Raw genomic sequence first — 20,130 nt, 5'->3', positions numbered from 1 at the left:
CATATAGGACTACTTTTTCTCTAGTCATTATGTAACTAATCCAAATAGAAGATTTACTAAAAGTATGCTACTTGGCCATGTTCTTTTCTTATGATTTACCTATAAATGTCCTCAGACCATATTCCCAAAGTATTTATGCTACTCTCTCTCCCCTCTCTCTTCTCTCTCTCTCTACCCCCCATATGTGTGTGTGTGTATGTGTGTGTGTGTGTTGCCAATAAATCATAGTTTCAGAATATTTTAGGCTAAATCAGATACTGCTTAAAATATTGATGGTTATTATAATCTCTCTATAAAAATTCCTGAGGTCAGGAGTGATGCAGACCACACTTGTCTTGATGATGCTCTTTGGTTCTCTTTCTGTGTCCACAGCTTTCCCCCTCACCCTGCATCTCATTCCTTTTTAATACATTCTGCTACAGATCCCCTCATTATGATGTCTGTGCTTTCCCTTGTCAGAATGAAAATCATTCTGAGTCATCACTACATCTCACTTTTTGTTGCAGGTGTGAGTTTTTATTTTTTCTTCCCTTTGTCCTGTTTTTTGTTTTAGTGTAAAGTCGGAAAAAAATGCATTGGAGGCTTCTCTCCAGTTGATCCTTTAACCTTGACAACTTATAAATAATTTTTAAAATCCATTTTCTTTCTCTTTCCTTTGTACTAACTTTTGAAGTTGGTTCTGGCCTTCATCTTCTCTCACTTAAAGATGGTAATAGCTTCTAAATTTATCTCCCTGACTCTAGACTCTGTTCTCCTCAAATATATCATACACCATGGTTCCAAAAGGGTAATTGTTGTAAAACTTAAATATGATTATGATAATTCTTCCATTAAAATATTCCATGATTCCTCAGTACCTACATTATAAATACAAATGAAATGGCCTGGTATACAAAACCTCTTACAGTCTGTTCCCAACCTACTTTATCAGACTCATCTTCCTTTACTCCTAATACACTTATTTCTCTCTCTTTCCCCTTTGTTTCCCTATACTCGAAGGGCCCTCCCCAACTATAAGACATTTTTTGTCCCAATACATACTCAGTTTTAAATTTCAGAAATAAATACTGTATGAGGAAAGGAAGCAAAATCCTTTACCTGTCCTTTATTATACACGTTCTGACTTAGAGTACCATAGACTGTAGCAATCTGAAAACTGGTAGCAAGTCCTTTGCCAAGTAAGTGAGAGGCAGTAATTTTATAAGACAACTATTGTCCTGTCAATTCATGCCTTCTCTTCTTTTTCTCCTCCTCTGGTCAAATTTCTAAACCAAAGTATAGCAACTTCCAGGGCATAGCCAGGGGTAAAGTAGGTGGAAATGGCTGCAAACATGGAGGTAGATGTGACCGGTGATGTATCCAGACAGGTGAAGTCTCCACAATTAAAAATATTGCTGGTGTGACAGAGACTGGAAAAACCCTGGTAATAGTTTATCTAGAAAAGTTTTTAAAACTTCTCCATCAGTTCATAAAATCATATAACCAGGTAGTAGACATGAAAGACAGCTAACAAACCAGAGCTGCGTTAAAAGATTATCTTCCAGAAACAGAGAATTGTTTGCATTATCCAGCCCTCAAGCTGTAGAACTGGAAAAGAGATTCAAACAATACCGAAAGGCACAGGAAGTAGAAACAAGAGCAGTTGTACAAGCAAACACAAGTTTTTAGTCTAGGCAAAACTTATTTGATTCAAGGAAAAGTGTAAAGAAAGAAAACAAAACAATTAAAGCTGTAGTACTGAGGGAAAATACTACAATATAAGGGAAATAAAATAGTATCTTACCTTAAAACCAAGAGTAAATAGATACCTTTGAAAATAATCTATTGTAACAGAAGAAAATATTTTTATAGCCTTAGTGAAATTCGGTAACAGATGTATAATAAACATGGAGGACAAAAAAAAAAGGTGAAATAAAGAGTTACTATAAATAGAAAAATGAATGAATAAGAAAGAACTGCTAGAAAATGAACAATAAAAGAACTTCATTAACTGCCACATTGCAGTAAGAGCACATAATACTAGGGAAAATTGAATTGGTTAAATATAGGAGAACCTTGAGCTAGACTCCACAGAGATAAAATTAAGAAAACTATGGGATAGAGTGCTATATTTAAATAGATTGAGGACTTATTACATGTCAAGCTCTATATAGTATTTATCTATTAGATCTAATTTTCATGCATTATAATACAGTTAATTCTAATAACAAATCTGTCAGATGGACATTACTATCTTCCTCTATTTACAGATGAGAAAATTAGAGTTTAAGAGGTTAACTTGCTCAAGCCTGGACAGATGGCGAGTACAAGTGCTGTTGACTCCAGGTTGAGGAAAATGTTGTTAACTATTCTTCTTATAAAAATAAAAATCTCTGTCTATCATAAAAGACTAAAACTATAGTTGAAAGACTGAGAACAATATATGTAAGACATATGACAACCAAAGACATGTAATTAGCTTATTTTAACTGTAAAAGGAAAACATGAGCAATGAACACCATATGAGAGAAGATGGGCAAATCACAAAAGAAGAAACATGGCCAAGTAAAATACTTAGAGTAAATAATAATTTTACTAGTAACAAAATGATTTTAAAACAAGGCAGTGGAATACATTTTTTCATGTTTTAAATCAACAAAAAGGAAGTGAATGATCCTGAGTGTCAGTGATAGATGAAAACAAGAACACTTTCGTTGACTGATGGTGCTAATACACATGGGCATAAATTTGCTGGAGAATCATTTAGCAGTGAGAGTTAAAAGCCTTAAAAACTAATAAGACTTTTAAGCCAAAAGTTTACTCTCAAGAATTCATCATAGATAAATTAATTTTACAAGTGCACAATCACATATGTTTATTACAACATACATTTATTATAGTATTGTTTATCATAGGGAAAAAAAGAAATAGTTAATGTTCTAATAAGGGACATTAAATAAGTTATTGAATATACAATGAATCATTTTCTAATGAAATGATTTCCAGATATTCAGAATGACGTTACATCTGTATAATCAGATGGGAAAAAGATGCCTCAGTTACAATATGAGAAAAAAATATAGAAAATCATGTATGACATGCTCTATGACACTCTGTTTATTTGTGTTTTGCATTCTTTCCATAAAGAACCTGGATTATTCATGTTAAAGTAAATAGAAACTTCTCAGTGAGTAAGATTCTTGGTTTTCCATAAATTTAATGTAATAAAGCTCCTGTAAAGGTAACATCTTCATTTTCTGATAACAGCACCCTAAGTCAATCATACCAATATTTTGCTAAGGACAGACAACCAGGAAAGATACGCCACAGCAGGATGGCCTGGAAGGAACTGGAACCATTCGTGGAATGCAGTTCCTCGCAGTTGCCCCCAGAGACTGAGAGGAAGGAGTAGAGATACTCTGGAGCCCCCCATTCCTGTCCTCTGAGATCCTCTGCCTGTGCCTCCCATGAGTCTAACTCAGTCAGAAGCCAGATGGTGTGGAAGTCTGCAGTTCAGTAGCAGGGAAAGAGTGAGAACAAGATATAAGGGAAAATAGGACCAGGAGCAGCACAGGCAAGTACACAGACCACGTGGGTAGATGCCACTTTGAATTCTCTATAGGTCACCATCATTCAGAAGTGCCTGGTCTGAGGGGTTCAGGGTTAAGAGTGATCCACATGTAGAGAGCCAGTGGGCTATAGGTAGGTTCATTCTGGTTTGCCTGGGATAGACTTGCTTTATGTTCGTTGTTTTAGTATAAATTTTAATAATGCTTTTTGTCACTCTCACAAATGTCTCACCTTAAATGATAAATTACATCATTGTCCTAGCTATAAGACTTCCTCCCTTTCTCAGATTCTTTTTGATTGTTATCTACATTTTCTAAAATTGGTAGAGGTAATACCAAGAAAGAGGATGTATGTGGCCACATTATCTATATATATTGGAGGACAAACAAAATGGAATCCTTTGGAATAGCAAATTCAATAAGCACAGAAAAGAATCCATGCAAAAAGCACGTTTTCAGTCCCAGAAGCTATTCTAATCCTCATAAGCTGCTGCTAGAATATTAAACTGGAACTGAATTTTTATTTAAATATCTTGAAGTCCATAACGTAGTAAATTAGGAAATGAAACAAAAACAAAGTAATAAAATATCTAGAAAAAGATGTGGATGAATATTTACCTGATCTCACAGTAAAAAAAGGACTAAATCATGTTAAGAAAGAAGCATAAAGAAAAGCTTAATACAACCTAATATAAGTTAATAGAGGAGATTTCTATGTAGTGAAATATTAGTTGTTATTCATTTTATTCTTTCAGTTTTTCTATAGTTTCCATTTTTCTACATTGGATTTGAATTAATTTTATAATCTAACAGAGTATTTAGAGATAAAGCTTGTAGTAATTATATGAATGAATTAATCTAAATGCCTTAATGCTTAGCATATAGTGAGACCTCAATAAATGATAGATATTCATATTTGGTGCTATAAAATAACTTGATTGCTTAAGACTAATTTTTTATTAAAATATATAGGGGTTATTATGGCTAAAACTTCACCAGCGTTTTGATGTCCACAGGTTTAAAATTAATGAAAATAACAAAAATTTTTAATTAAGACTTTATTTTTTAGAGAAGTTTTAGATTTACAGCAGAATTAAGAGGGGAATACTCCCCACCCCAAACATGCATAACTCTTGGTGTTGTACATTCTTTAAGTTTGGACAAATGTATAATGACATATAGCAATCATTATAATATCATATTTTCACTGCCCTAAAAATCCTCTGGGCTTTGCCTTTTCATCCCCTACCACTACACCCCTGGGAATCACTGATCTTTTTATTGTCTCCATAGTTTTATCTTTTCTAGAATGTTATATAGTTGGAATTGTGCAGTTTGTAGTGGTTTCAGATTGGCTTCTTTTACTTATAGTACAATGCATTTAAGTTTTCTCCATGTCTTTTCATGGCTTGATAGCTCAGTTTTTTTGAAAGCTCTGAGTAATATTCTGTTGCCTGGATGTATAGTTTATTTATCTGTTCACCTATTGAAGGACATCTTGGTTACTTCCAAGTTTTGGCAATTACGAGTAAAGATGCTAGAGAAATCTGCGTGCAGGTTTTTGTGTGGACATACATTTTAAGCTCCTTTGGGAGTGTAATTGCTGGACTGTATTATAAGACTCTGTTTAGTTTTGTAAGAAACCACCAAACTGTCTTCCAAAGTGGCTGTACCTCTTTGCATTCCCACCAGCAATGTATGAGGATTCCTGTTGTTCCACATCCTTATGAGCATTTGGTATTGTCAGTGTTCTGGATTTTGACCATTCTAATAGGTATGCAATGGTCTTTCATTGTTGCTTTAATTTGCATCTCCTTGGTGACATATGATGTGGAGGATCTTCTCATATGCTTATTTGCCATTTGTGTATCTTCTTTGGTGAGATATCATAATAAATATTTTTTAGTGAAGTTGATTAATTTTTGGTTTTCTAAATCCTCAATCTTGAAATTGGGACAGGAATAATTTTTATTTAGTTACAAAATGGCAATATATAAAACAGAACACTTTTACATTTGAATATTTTAAGTTGGAAGTCATAAAATAAAAATGCAAGTTTTAAGACTTTAAGAAGTTTTAAAAAGACTGCATGTAGCACAGGCATTTCTAGGAAAAATGTTATGTTTTTCCAGGAACACAGTGAACAAGAGAAAAGAATGTTGATCATTCTTTCTAAAGGAGGGCAGCAATCTTATTTTGAGGTAATTAAAATTACCTTGAATTTTTAGATTTTTAGAGTTCAAATTGGTATAGTTTCATTTTTATTAATAGGTGGATGTCAGAGAAAAAGGAAATATACTGGGAAAATGAAAAGTCTGTGTTAATTGGATGTATTAAAAAACTGGCCAGAAAAAATAAATTAGTCTGTAGTTTTGTAAGATGACATGCAAGTATAAGGCAAAACAGCGATTGTTTTGTTTTTGTTTTGTTTTGGCATGTTTACTTTCAATGCTTTATTCATTGTGTTCTTTCATAATTGAGCTCTTTTTTTATCTGTTATTTAATTTTTTTATTGAATTTTAGTTGATTTACAATATTATATTAGTTTCAGCTGTGTAGCATAGTGATTTGATATTTTTGCAGATTATACTCTATTATAGATTATTACAAGATAATGACTATAATTCCCTGTGTTATATAGTATATCCTTGTTGCTTATCTATTTTATACATATTAGTTTTTATCTGGTAATCCCATACCCCTAATTTGCCCCCTCCTCCCTTCCCTCTCCCCTTTGGTAACCATAAGTTTGTTTTATATCTTTGTGAGTTTGTTTCTGTTTTGTGTAACATTCCTTTGTATTATTTTTTAGATTCCACACGTAAGTGACATCATACAGTGTTTGTCTTTGTCTGATTTATATTCACTAAGCATAATATTCTCTAGGTCTATCATGTTGCTGCAAATGGCAGAATTTCATTCTTTTTTATGACTAATATTTCATTATATATATTTATATATATTAATGGCATATATATATGCCATTTATATATATATATATGCTTCTTAATCCAATTGTCTGTTGATGGGCTGTTGGGTTGCTTCCATGTCTTCGCTATTGTAAATAGTGAAACAGTGGATGTTTTAATAGCACTAAACTTTTAACTTTAAGAGAGGCCTAATTTTTTTTCCTATGATGTCACCAATGCTCATAACATGTTAGATATAGCTTGTGGGGGGGAATTGGTCTCACAGTATGTGACACATTCTTTGAAACATTGTCATGGGCAGCAAATCTCCAACTTCGAAGTCACATTTTATTTTGTACTTTATTTTGAATGGAGAGATTGACTAAGCTAGGAAATACTAGTTTAGGGATAAATGTTTGGTGGACTATAAAAATATTGATTTTCTTCTGTTGTATGAAACTTGGTTTTGGAGATAATTCTGAAAAAGTAATGTGGTAGATTGAATTATAAGTTCCTAATGATTTATTTCCTTTCCACCTGTCTCTTCCTTCCCTGTAGGCATTAGTTTTGAGCTTGGTTTTATGACATGCCTTGGCTAATGGCATATAAGCAGAAATGACATTTGCCATACCTAGGCAGAAGCTTTAAGCGTGCCTTCAAGGTTTGGCTCTTCGTCTGTTTCATTCCTACCCTTTGCCATGAGAGAGGAGCATTTTCAGGCAGTAGATACCTCTGGGTTCCAGAATGAGAAGAAACATGGAAACCCATGTTTCTTCTCTCTTGCTCTGTAACATGTTTCTCATGTTACAGAGCAAGATATTATTAATAATAATAATATTTTGTAAGCCTATAAGATATAGGAGTTATTAATTACTACAAAGATTAACCAGTAAAGTAAACGCCAGAAGTGGAATGATGCCGAAAAGAACCCTAAAATAAAGAACAAGGAAGTATGTAGCAAGTAAACTGATATAGGAGGCAAGAAATATGCCAAAACAAAACAAAAACAAAAAAACAAAACAATCGCTGTTTTGCCTTATACTTGAATGTTGTCTCACAAAGCTACAGGCTAATTTATTTTTTCTGGCCAGTTTTTTAATACATCCAGTGAACAGACTTTTCATTTTCCCAGTATATTTCCTTTTTCTTTGTCATCCAGATTGCTAATCCAGAGAACTGTGAGCAAGTAAAACAGTTGTCCTAAGCCACTAGCTTTTGGGGTAAATATTTGTTGCACAGTGACTAGGTAACATATATATGACATAAGGGGGCTTATTTAACCCCCTTGATCAGTTGCTTTGTCTACAAAACAAGGCTAATGATATTTATTTCAGTGTTGTTATGTGGCAAGGCCAGGCATATAGCAGGTTCTTAAAAAAATGTTTATCCCCCTTTTTGTCATTTTTCCTCTCTCCTCTTTTTCTATTTTTCCTTCCTCTGTTGCTTCTTCTCTCCTCCCGGTGGCATCATAAGAACAATATTGTTGGAATCAATGTGTAGCCTACCAAGATGCTTACTTCAAAGAGGCCAAATGACTTATTCATTTGGCTAAGTCAGTACAAACAAGTTGGTGTAAAATTAGCTGCATCCCATTACAGATAGATTTGATAAAAATCTCATTAAATACAGGGGAAAAGTGTACATCCCTGTGGAATTACCAGTTTTCCTATAAATATTCCTATAAGATTTCCTATAAAATCTTCTTCTAAGTGATATATTTCTCAACTAGTCATAATGTTTCTCATCAGTAGAGTGAAATCTGTATGTTTTTATGTCTAGTCTTATTTCTATGCCAAAAAAAGAAAACAAAATCTTTCTTTGGCAAAGCCAAAGACCAACAAGACATTCTTTATTCATCCAGCTTAATCAAAACTTGTAATCAGTGAATAAGAATCATTTGCCTAAAAGAAAAAAAAAATGGGTCTAAGATTGAATGACTCATGCAGGAACTTTATGATTTTGCTCTGTGCTTTATGAAGTAATTTCATAATCATATGTAATTATTTTAAATATTTTATAAACTACAGTGACTTTTTAATAAGAGTCTCTAATTATCCAATACAGTTTCTAGAAAGATTTGCTGAATATGTAGTATACGTGTGATGAGTCATTTGTCATCCAAAAGCTTGTGAAGAAACCCTCATTCCTAAAAATAGGGTTCCCATAGATTTGATACCGGCTGTAATTTTTCACTTGAGACATTTCCTTTTATATCTCTGACTCCACTTTTGGTAAATCATGATACATAACTATATAAAACATCACATAATCTAAAAAAAGGGAATAAAGGTGCCAACTGTACCACATCACACACAGTACACTATGCACCAAAAAATTAAACTAGCAAGTGAATTCCAGGATATGGAAGATTAAATTTTTAGTTTTCCTTACACTTTGATTCACTGTTTTCCACCCTACCCCTGTACCCCAACTTCTTGGGAATTTATGAGATCTGGCATACATTGACAATAGGGAAAACAATTATTAACATAATGAGAACATTTCTTTTTTTTGTTTAATTTCTTGGGATGAAGCTATCACATTAGTACAAGAGCTCATTCATTCTTGTGTATTCAAAGGATAGCACTCTAACAATGTATCTTAACTTTAACATTTCCTCTAGGAAACAGAATCAGGTTAGGAGGAACAGAGTAATCTCTTAGACTGGATGTTTTCTGAATACTCAGTACCCCAGTCACACGGCAAAGCGTGGAAGCATGAATTCATATTAGAATATAACATAAAATCCAGGTTAAAACGCTATATGGGTTGAAAATTGTTGTGCCATTCCTATAAATCTAAAGAATGACATTGTATGGTAATGAGATTGTTACATTTTTGGTGCACCCTTGTAAGCTTCTGGAGGAATCCACAGATTAGGTCCATCTTAGGTTTTGATTAAGTTTGAATAAGCTTCCTCATTATACATCCACCAAAAATGTTCTGGTCCAATCTGATCAAATCAATATTTTAAAATACTTTATTAAAAAGTATTTTGGTTTTTGTCTTCTTTGGCACAATTTTTTCAAAGTACCTGTGATGTTTTTGCAAGACTTGCTAGGTAACAGAGCACATGCTTCAGGTTTATTAATTTCATCCTGAAATGCTTGTTTCTGCCCAGGAAATGTTTTTACATCACAAGTTAGCTCATAGCCAACACTGTTGTATCATAGATAGCTTTGGATAGAAGCCTTTAAAAATGATGCAAATCTCTCTGGTCCAAATGTCTCATTTAATGGATGGAAAACTAGTTCCTAAGAGGTTAGTATGCTTTCCTAAGGCCATGCAGCTTTGAGGAAAAAAAAAAAAGTAAAAAACAAAACTCCCGCAGAATCTCTTGTTGTAGTGATTCATTCAAGGGTAGGCACTTGACCAAAATTTGGCCAGTTAGAACAATTTTGCTAACCATAGTAATTACTTCAGGAGTGCTTCACTGAAACAAGATGGTGTAATCAGAATAAATTCCAGAACTCATACAAAATTCACAAGAGGTCTTTTTATTTTCTGTGCTGAACTTGAAAGATTGGTAGTTCTGGTGGTGAGGGCAGCCCTGTAGACACTTCAAGGAAGCAAGCCAGTTGAATGAAGCTGGATAGATTGTTATTCCTCCCCAGTACTTATATATCTTCCTGATATATCCCTGATTATTTCAATTATGTAAACTGTTGACCTGAAACAAATAGACTGCCACATATTTCTCCAGCAAAGATGGGTTTATTCACGATCAGCAGAGAATTGCAATTTGGGGCCTGCAGCCATGCAAGGCATGTGCAAGTCCCCACACAGCAAGGGAAGGAGAGGGCTTTTATAGAGGGGAAAGGAGGTTGGGAGGGCTACAGTAAACAGAGAGTCCAAGGCTTTTCATTGGCTGAGTCCTTGCCAGTAAAGAAGAGCACTTTCTTCTTCCTGTTGGGCTCTGCGATTGTCACAGGGTGTGAGAGCGCCCCCTTCTGGTCCACGAACTCTTTTTTTTTTTTTTTGCGGTACGCGGGCCTCCCTCTGTTGTGGCCTCTCCCATTGCGGAGCACAGGCTCCGGACGCACAGGCTCAGCGGCCATGGCTCACGGGCCCACCTGCTCCACGGCATGTGGGATCTTCCCGGACCGGGGCACGAACCGGCGTCTCCTGCATCGGCAGGCGGACTCTCAACCACTGCGCCACAAGGGAAGCCCCACGAACTCTATTTAATTGAGGTTTCTGTTTATCAGTTTTTTACAAAACCAATATATTTCTTCTATCTTTGATGTATGCTTTTAATTAGCTTAAGTAAATTTGAGTTGAGTTGTCTGTCACATGGAAAGTGTCCCGATAGATGAACTCTACATAATTTACTCAATTGTTAAAGCAATGTAAGACTTTTAGATCCCTCTAATACGTTGACAGTGTGAAAAAGAATGCTTTGTGTAGAAGTCTTTCTTTGTATTTCAGGATTATTTCCCTAAAAGCGATATAACAGAGCCTCTTAACAATGAAATTCTTAAATATGAGAGAGATTCTTGAATATGGAATTAGTGGGCCAAGAAAAATGAATATTTTTAAGACTTCTTATACATATTTTCCAATTACCTTCTAAAAATGAGCAAGCTTTATTTCTATTGAAACTATATGGGCTGATTTTTCTCATGCAAATTTTGTTAGACTTGAATACTATCATTTAAAAAAACATTGTTCCTAGTTCAAGGCAAAGCTGGTACCCCATTTTCAAAAAGGAAAGTTAATTTTTTAACTAGTCCTTTAGGTTTCTTTAGGATGGGTGACGTGAAAGTCATAGCAAAACCATTCCATCTGAAGCAGTTGCAGGTTGACAGAGTCTCTGACTTTGCAACCAAAGTATCCCTAACTGCAGGGAGAAGCAGAATAAGTCTGTTTGGGATGGTGTTGAGTAGGACAGAGAGCAATGAAACCCACCAAAATAACAGGACATTTCTTGGAAATCAATTTTTATTTTTAAAAGTTATTTTCTTTCTACTTTGTATCAGAACTACATATATTTGTAATCTGAAAGTAATGATTCAAATGTTTCTTCTTATACTTTTGCTTCAAATTATTTATATTCAAAAAGTGTGAGTAATTTAGTTTGAGAAACTCAAAGAGAATGAGACTAGATCGCCAGTTATTTTGAAATATAGAAATAATAGAAACCCCTCAAGAAACAGCAGAAAAATGTTTCTTCTGGAAACTTTAAGTACTCCAAAGAGCAAATATTATAATTCAGTATTCCTTTTATTTTGACCCAATTTTATATCCTGATGAGTATAATATGTTATATAATATAATTAATAACAAATCCCAATGGGACAGCAGTAACTATGTGTATATTTCCTTTTGTAATTGTAAGTGGACCTTCTGTGTAACCATACATGGCAGGCTAGCTGATTGACAAGAGAAGATTCAATTAGTGACAGAGATGTGAGAGACGTGATAACTGACAGTTTTAATCGTGTGTTGTGAGGAGCGCATACATCTATGGAATAGGTTAAGGATATTTTCCCCTCATTATAGAGGGAAGAAGTTTCAAGTTAGGCCTCTATATAACATGCTCAAAATTGCAAAGAGGTGTATCAGAACAAGGCTCAGAAACCCCAAAGTTGTCCTTGATATTGTTTTTAATTCTGTTACCTGCTACGTGTTATATACTTCATTCTACAGAATTAAATTATTTAACTGTGGGAAAAGGAAACACATTACTAATCCTATAATCATAATTCTAGGAGTGAATTTTTCTTGGTGATGCAGTTTCTGTTGAGATGTTCTTTTTGTGACACTGTCACAGCAGTAATTATCATGAACGGAAGACATTGTCCTATAGGGAACAGAGCCTGTGCCTCACCTGATCTAAGCTGGTGTTTTGTGACATTTGAATAAATTAGTAATACTCTGCTTTTTGGAAGAAAAATGTTCTATCATTACTAAAATGTAATTTTAAAAATCTCATTTAAGAAAAGCTCAGAATGGTTATATTCTTTTGTGTTTTTTTCAGATGTACTGACTTATTGAGTAGGATCATTCTCTGATAATTCTGTAATGAATAATACTCATACTAATATCCTGATCATCCTTAAACAATAACCATTGTCATGGTAACTACATATCACGGGAAAACAAACTGTGCAAATGAGCTTCTTCCGTAGCTTTAATTATGTGAATAGAAAATTGAAGGAGTACATTTTAAGGATTCAGTTTCCTATTTAAGTGTTGACTAAAGTAAATGACTCAAGCACTTCTGCACATCTGACTGTTGATATGTTGAAGACGTTAACATGATTACGTCTGTCTGGATTTGTGTTGACGTTCAATACAGGAAACAATTTAAATTTCTGCTTAATGTTTTACTTTAAAACACGGTAATGGAGTCTGATTCAGTTGTTTTAATCAGCTATTCTGATTGCTATATTCTGGATTCAGTGCATGTAATTTAATGACTGCTCTGAAGTGAACTACTGATTTTTCACTTCTAATACAATCGGTTTGATAGTTGGACAGGAAAAGTAAGGGCTACCGTTGCGGATTTATTTATTCATTTAGCTTATATTTATAAAGCACTTGCAGTATGTACTGGGTGCCATTAAGAGTACTCAAGTTAAAGTTAGATGTCTAATCCCCTTATAACTTAGACTCAGTAGGAGTCCATAAGATGAAACAACTAAAATGCAAGATGGTATGGGCTATGTGCATATCACTGGTATAAGTGTTCCTGGTGAATGGAACACTTTCAAGGCTATATTATCAATGTGAGGCCATGCAGATTGAATAAAAGGTTCAGATTGGAGAGAAGTGGGAAATTAAGAAAGAAAAGACAGATTAAGGAGGCTGGTGATAGAGAGGCTCATTAAAAGGCATTATAAGTCCACATGAATGACTTAGATAACTACAGATAATTACAAATCAGTGCATGGGAGGGGGTCTTTTCCCCTTCTTTTTCTTCTTTAAATGGAGGTTTTCTAGAGTGGTTCAGAAAATCAGAAAACCATAAAGAATAGAATATTCCTAAAGCAATAAAATGAGGGATAGATCATGGCCAGCAAATTCAAATATTGATGTCATAACCCTTTTTGAAAATCAGAGCACTGAAGAGTAATAACACACTCACACACACAAGATTCAGGATGCAAAGAAAGACACAAAGGTGGCATTGTTAAGGAATTGATTTTTAGTCTGCTTGATCAAAAGGGTGCCATTTCCAAGGCTTTTCTAATAAGAATTGCAAAGGCAGCATCACAGAAGTAAGGGATAGTAGGAATGGAGAACTTAAGCATATGCTGAATGTTTCACTGTACTAAAAACAGAGGATTTGATAAATGCTTAATTTCTCTTGAAAAAGAATAGAAGCATTGAGAAAGCAGCTGTTTTGGGGTGATTCTGACAACCAAGAAGAAAATTTTTATAGATATAGATCTGAGGTACCTCTTAGTAGAAGAGAGTCATGTTATATTGGATAAACATATAGCAAAGAAGAAACTACTGAACATTATTAGAAGATATTCTCATCTTCCTGAAAGTCCATTATGAAAATATAAAGCATAAAAGGATAACTATGTTCTGTTAATAGCCTTCCAACTAAGTACCAAAAACGTAATATAGAAAGCTGTGAGTTTAAATTTAGCAAATTATTAAGCAGATGTTAGCTAACTAGGAAGAAAACCCTATATAGTAGGAACTTAAAATTGATATAGCGTTGGCATTAGGTGCTTCCAGAGGTAGTAGACTTGCAGGTAAGCTTTACACTGAAATACTAGAAGATTTTTTCTCCCCAAATATCAACCTTTATCTGATAAATCATAAGGGGAAAATAAAGTAAGAAAAGCAATTATAAAAGCAAACAAGAACAGCAAGATCAAGCATTTTCACTGCTTCTGGCTCAGCCTCTGATGTCAATATTTCACAAGTATTATTTCATCAAATTATCAACATTCCAGAGAGATAGCATAGAAAGTTAGATTTTAATAGGAATAAGCCCTGAGATAAGAAAATGCTCATTCTGAAGTCAATTATGGAATAAAGAAATCAGGAGCTTTCACTGAGTCTTGCATTTGGTGGGGGTTTATACACTTAAGTGTATTTTTCCAATAAAACATTAATTTTAATATCCAATAGTGAATGGTTAAGTGTTACATTATAAATCTTGTCAAAGTCATTTATGCTGCCCAAGAACCAGGAGAGAGTCTAGTACCTTCCTACTCAAAGTATGATCTGTAGAATGGCAGCAATGACATTTTCTGGGAGCTTGCTAGAAATGGAAACTCTTAGAGCAGACCCCAGGCACACTGAATCAAAATCGGCATTTTAACGAGATCCCAGTTTAGTTGAGAACTTTAACGATTGAAGGGTACTGTTCTAGAGCACCCCACTCAGTTATGACATCTACTTCCTTTCTTCCTGCCGAGAAGTTTCTATATTATATAGGTTTTTCCCCACCATTGGCAGATTTCTCCCCGTGGTTTTTAAATGAGTTCTTTGGCAAGAATATGTGACTGTTTTGAGTTATAATTAAATTTGGTGGGCTCTAGAGGTGCTGCATGAATGGAACATAGATCTTAGCATTCTGCAGTTCACTGATTCACTCTTTCAAATGACTCTTTTGAGATCAGATCTGGGGCTCTGGTTACATGATGCCAACATAAATTGAAAAGTGAAGAAAAATGCAACATAAATTTTCTTCGGTATGGTATATGATGTTAGGCAGTATTACAGATAGCATTTGTCTTCAACCTACTGGAATTAGAATACGACTCAATGCCATGAGGAATCAGGTCACTGCTCTGACAAGAAATATGATCTGTGTTATGATTCAGAACTCAGCAGAAAATGGTCTTCTCACTTTAATCCCTTTGCAGCTTTGAGCTGGTTATGCCATCTGTATCAGTCAAGTATTACTGTGTAACAAACACAGCAAACCTAATTTATTAGCTCCTGACTCAATGAGTAAGCAATTTGGACTGGGCTTGGTTGAGTTTCTGTTTATCTTGCCTGGGTTCACTCAAGCCACTACAATTAGCTTATGAATCACATGAGAGTTGATTGATCCTGGATGGCCTTTTCCATGTCTGGCTTTTGGCTGGGGTAGTTAAGCTACATGTCTTCAGAAGGCTAACCCAAGCTTTTTCACATGGAAACTGGGTTCCAAAAACAGTAAGTCCCAATGTATAAGCACTTTTTAAGTCTCTAATTGAATCATTCTTGCTAATATTCCATTAGCTAAAGCAAGCCACACAGCTAAGTCCAGATTCAAGGAGTAAAGATATACATAGATTCTATTACTTGATAGATGCAGTAAAATGCCATGGCCATTATTTTTTTCTCAACTTACCATCTCTCTATCCCAAAATAATGAATAGGTTTTATGAACTTGTACCTCTTTCTTTGTAAGCATTTTCAGTTATTAGAAGAAAACCCCATGGCAATGAAACTACTGTAGGGCAGAGATGCCGTAGAGCTCTAAGATTATGGAATATGACTTTGAACTTGATCAGGAAAGGGCACTTTCTTATTTGCTCTGAAAGTCCACTTCCTTGCTTTTATTCTAGAAAATCTGTATTTGTGAGTGGAACTCTATTTTGTCTTGTTTATTTCACTTCTGTTGCATTGATAAAATCTTCACCTGTTTGTTCTGGCATGAAGAGCAGCTGTCTGCTCTGGAGGAGTATTTCCCACCTGGGTAGCTGAGCTGTTTCTCAGTGGAAGACGCCTTTGTTGGTGTTGGTGGGAACTGAGCATCTTGGCTAATTTGGATGCTTCCCTTTGGACCTGGTTAAACAAGACAGAACAGGAAGTGTTTGATTCCCAAATCTGTACTATGAGAAGTTTCCTAAGACACACAGTGGGTGAGAAAAGCATCAAAAAGGAGGTATGTGGTACATGATACGAAGAGGCATTAATAATTGATGTGAATTGTGAGGTAGACAGAAGAATATATATCAAGGGACTTGGACTGTGTCACGGTAAACATGTGAACAAAGACTTCACAGTTTTTTTTTTTTATTTGAGGTATAGTTGACTTACAATATTATATTAGTTTCAGATGTACAACATATTGATTTAATATTTTTATAGATTATACTACATTTCAAGCTACTATAAAATATTGGCTATGTTCCCTGTGCTGTACAATATATCCTTGTAGCTTATTTATTTTACACATAGTAGTTTGTATCTCTTAATCCCTTATCCCTATCCTGCCCCTCTCCTCCTCCCTCTTCCCACTGGTAACCACTAGTTGGTTCTCTGTATCCGTGAGTCTGTTTCTGTTTTGTTATATTCATTTGTTTGTTCTATTTTTTAGATTCCATATATAAGTGGTGAAATATAGTATTTGTCACTCTCTGTCTGACTTAGCAAGCATTATGCCCTCCAAGTCCATCCATGTTGTTAAAGCCTTCATAGTTTTATATGATGGAAAAATACCTGATATATGTGAATAAATTATCATTTTCTTGTGTTGGACTCTATGCATACCTGAGATATTATATATATGATCATACATATATATGTACATATGTGTGTGTGTGTGTGTGTATATGACAGTTGGGGCTTTTTAAAAATCTTATCCATGTTGTCGCATGTATCAGTCGTTTGTCCTTTGTTATTGCTGAGTACACTCTGTTGTATGAATATCCCCACAATTTGTTTTTCCATTTACTTATTGATTGATATTTGAAGTGCTTCTGGTTCTTGACTATCACAAATAAAATTGCTGTGAATAATTTTCTATGAATCTTAGTGTGGATATAAGTTTTAATTTCTCTCAAGTTAAGTAGCAGTAGGATTGCTGGGTTATATGGGAAAAGTATAATTAATTTCACAAGAAAGAGCCACACTATATTCCAAAGTGATTGTACTATTTTTCACCTTTCCAGCCATCTGTGAGTGTCCTGCTTGCTTGATATCAATACTAACATTTGGTATTCATAGACTTTTTAATTCTAGTCATTATTGTGAGTAAGATTTAGTATCTCACTGGTTTTAGTTTGCGTTTTCCTGGTCATTAACTATGTTAAGGCTCTTTTAATGTAATTAATGGTCATTTTATATCTTCTTTCAAATATTTTGTGAATTTTTTGTTGAGTCATCTGTCTTCATATCATTAAGTTGTAAGAGTTCTTTATATATTTGCATACAAATGCATTACCACATGTATGTAAATATATGCATATATGTATATGTATTATGTGTTATGTATTTGCATATTCGTGGCAAATTCTTTCTTCCAGTCTATAGTTTGCCTCTTTTTCCCCCTCGATCATGTCATTTAAGAGCAGAAATTATGAAGTTTAGTGGAATTTAATTTATGCTTTCTTTTTAATACTGCTTTTTGTATCTTTTTAAAGAAACCTTTGTCTAACACAAGGTTGAAAAGATGTTCTCCTATGTTCTCTTCTAAAAGATTTATAAATTTAACATTTATGTTTGTCTGTATTACATTTCAAATTAATTTCTGTGAGAATGTGAGAAAAGGGTTAAAGTTCTTTTGTTTTTTCATACAGATATTCAGTTTTGACAGCACCATTTATTGAAAAGACAATACTTAAAGCATTGACATTTGTTGGCACTTGTCAAAATTATTTGATCATACATATATGATTTGTGCCTAGATTCTCTATTGTTTTCCACTGATCTAGCTTTATACCTATGGAACACTGTTTTGATAACTGTAGCCTTGAAATCAGATAGCTTAAGGACTTCCTTTTTTTCCTTTTTTTTCACAGTTGTGTTGGCTGTTGTGAATTCCATGATTGACCTTGCTAAATTTGCTTATACAATCCAGAAGTTTGTTTTTTAGATTCCACAGAAATTTCTACACAGTCATGTCATCTGTGAATACATTAGCATATGACTTTCGGTCCTGACTTCCTGTTTCTTTATTATTTTTTCTTACTTTTTATATCTCCAGTACAATATTTAATAGAAGTGGTGAGAGTGGGCATCTTTGCCTTGTTCCTGTTTTAGGGGAAAAGCATTCAGTCCTTAACCATTAAGTATGATATTAGCTGTAGTTTTTTCTCTGTAAATGCTGTTTATCAAATTGAATAAGTTTCTTTCTATTTTGAGTTTACTCAAATTTTTTCTCATGAAAGGGTGTTGAATTTGAGAAGATTATTTGAATATTCTCTTTAGACCTGTTATGGTAGTGTATTATATTGATTGATTTAAAATGTTGAACCAACCTTGCATTACTGAGATAAGTTGCACTAGGTGGTGGTGTGTAATCCTTTTACCTATTGCCAAATTCAATATTTTAATATGTTGCTGGGTTCAATTTGCTAAAATTTTGCAGAGAAATCAATTTGCCAACATTATTTTGAGTCTTTTTACTTTTATGTCCTATGATTTTTCTCTTCTTGTAATATCTTTGTCAGGTTTTATGTTCAAGTTATGCTGGCCTTATAAAATGAGTTGTGAATGTTCCTTCAGATGTTGATTTATAAAGGAATTGTTTGAAATTGATATTTATTTTAACTTAAATATTTATTAAAAGTTATTAGTAAAACCATTTAGATCTGGAATTTAGAATGTTTTATTTTGCATTAATTTCTTTTAAAACAGTTTTAGGGCTACTCAGAATTTGTTTTTCTTCCTTATATTGTTTTGATAAATTAATTGTTTTTTAATGAATTTGTCCTGTTTTTCTAGGTTATTAAATATATTAGCACAAAGTTGTTCAAAATATTCCCTTGTAAACCTTTCAGTGTTTATAAGGCCTGGATTGATATCTCTTTTTCATTACTAATATTATTAATTTATGTTTTCTTTATCTCATTTAAAATTATTCTGACTAGAGTAATTCAATTTTACTAATATTTTTATTTTTATTTTTTTTGTTTTTGCGGTACGCGGGCCTCTCACTGTTGTGGCCTCTCCCGCTGTGGAGCACAGGCTCCGGACGCGCAGGCCCAGCGACCATGGCCCACGGGCCCAGCCGCTCCGCGGCATGTGGGATCTTCCCAGACCGGGGCACAAACCCGCGTCCCCTGCATCGGCAGGCGGACTCTCAACCACTGCGCCACCAGGGAAGCCCTACTAATATTTTTAAAGAACTAACTTTTGCCTTTGAAAGTTTTCTGTTTTCCATTTCACTGATTTCTGTTCTTATCCTTATTAGTTCCTTACATTTATTTACTAAGGCTTTATTTTATTTTTCTTAGACTTTTAAAAGTAGAAACTTAGATACTTGATTTTTAGCTTGGCCTTTTTCTCCTGCTATAGACATTTAAAGTTATAAATTCCCCTCTAAACCCTGGTTTTGCTTGCTCTAATAAATTTTGGTTTGCTATTTCCATTATAATTTAGTTCAAAATAATTCTTATTTCATTTAGAATTTCTTTAGTACATCATGGGTTACTTAAAATGTATTATTTTATTTCTAAATATTTTGTGGTTTTTAGGCAACTTATAGGTGTTAATTTTTAATTTAATTCCATTTTTATCAGAGATATCTGAAAGACGTCAATATTTTGACATTTGTGGAGATTTATTTGATGGTCTAGCTATGGTTTATCTGGATGAAAACTCCATGTAAAATTGAAATATATGTGTTTCTGTCTTTTTGTTTACTGTTTTGTAAATAACAGTTAAATTAGTTTGGATGGTAGTGTTGTTTAAATATTTTATACCTTTACTGACTTTTGTCTACTTTTGTCTTTTTAATCTTATGCTACTCTTTACCTTACAATTTACTG

This window comes from Delphinapterus leucas, chromosome 7, assembly GCF_059928025.1.
Source record: "Delphinapterus leucas isolate spDelLeu-1000000601 "Yukka" chromosome 7, BTC_Dleu_Yukka2, whole genome shotgun sequence".
Classification (NCBI taxonomy): Eukaryota; Metazoa; Chordata; class Mammalia; order Artiodactyla; family Monodontidae; genus Delphinapterus; species Delphinapterus leucas.
The sequence above is the reverse complement of the archived record's forward strand: the minus strand, read 5'-3'. Positions refer to the sequence as shown.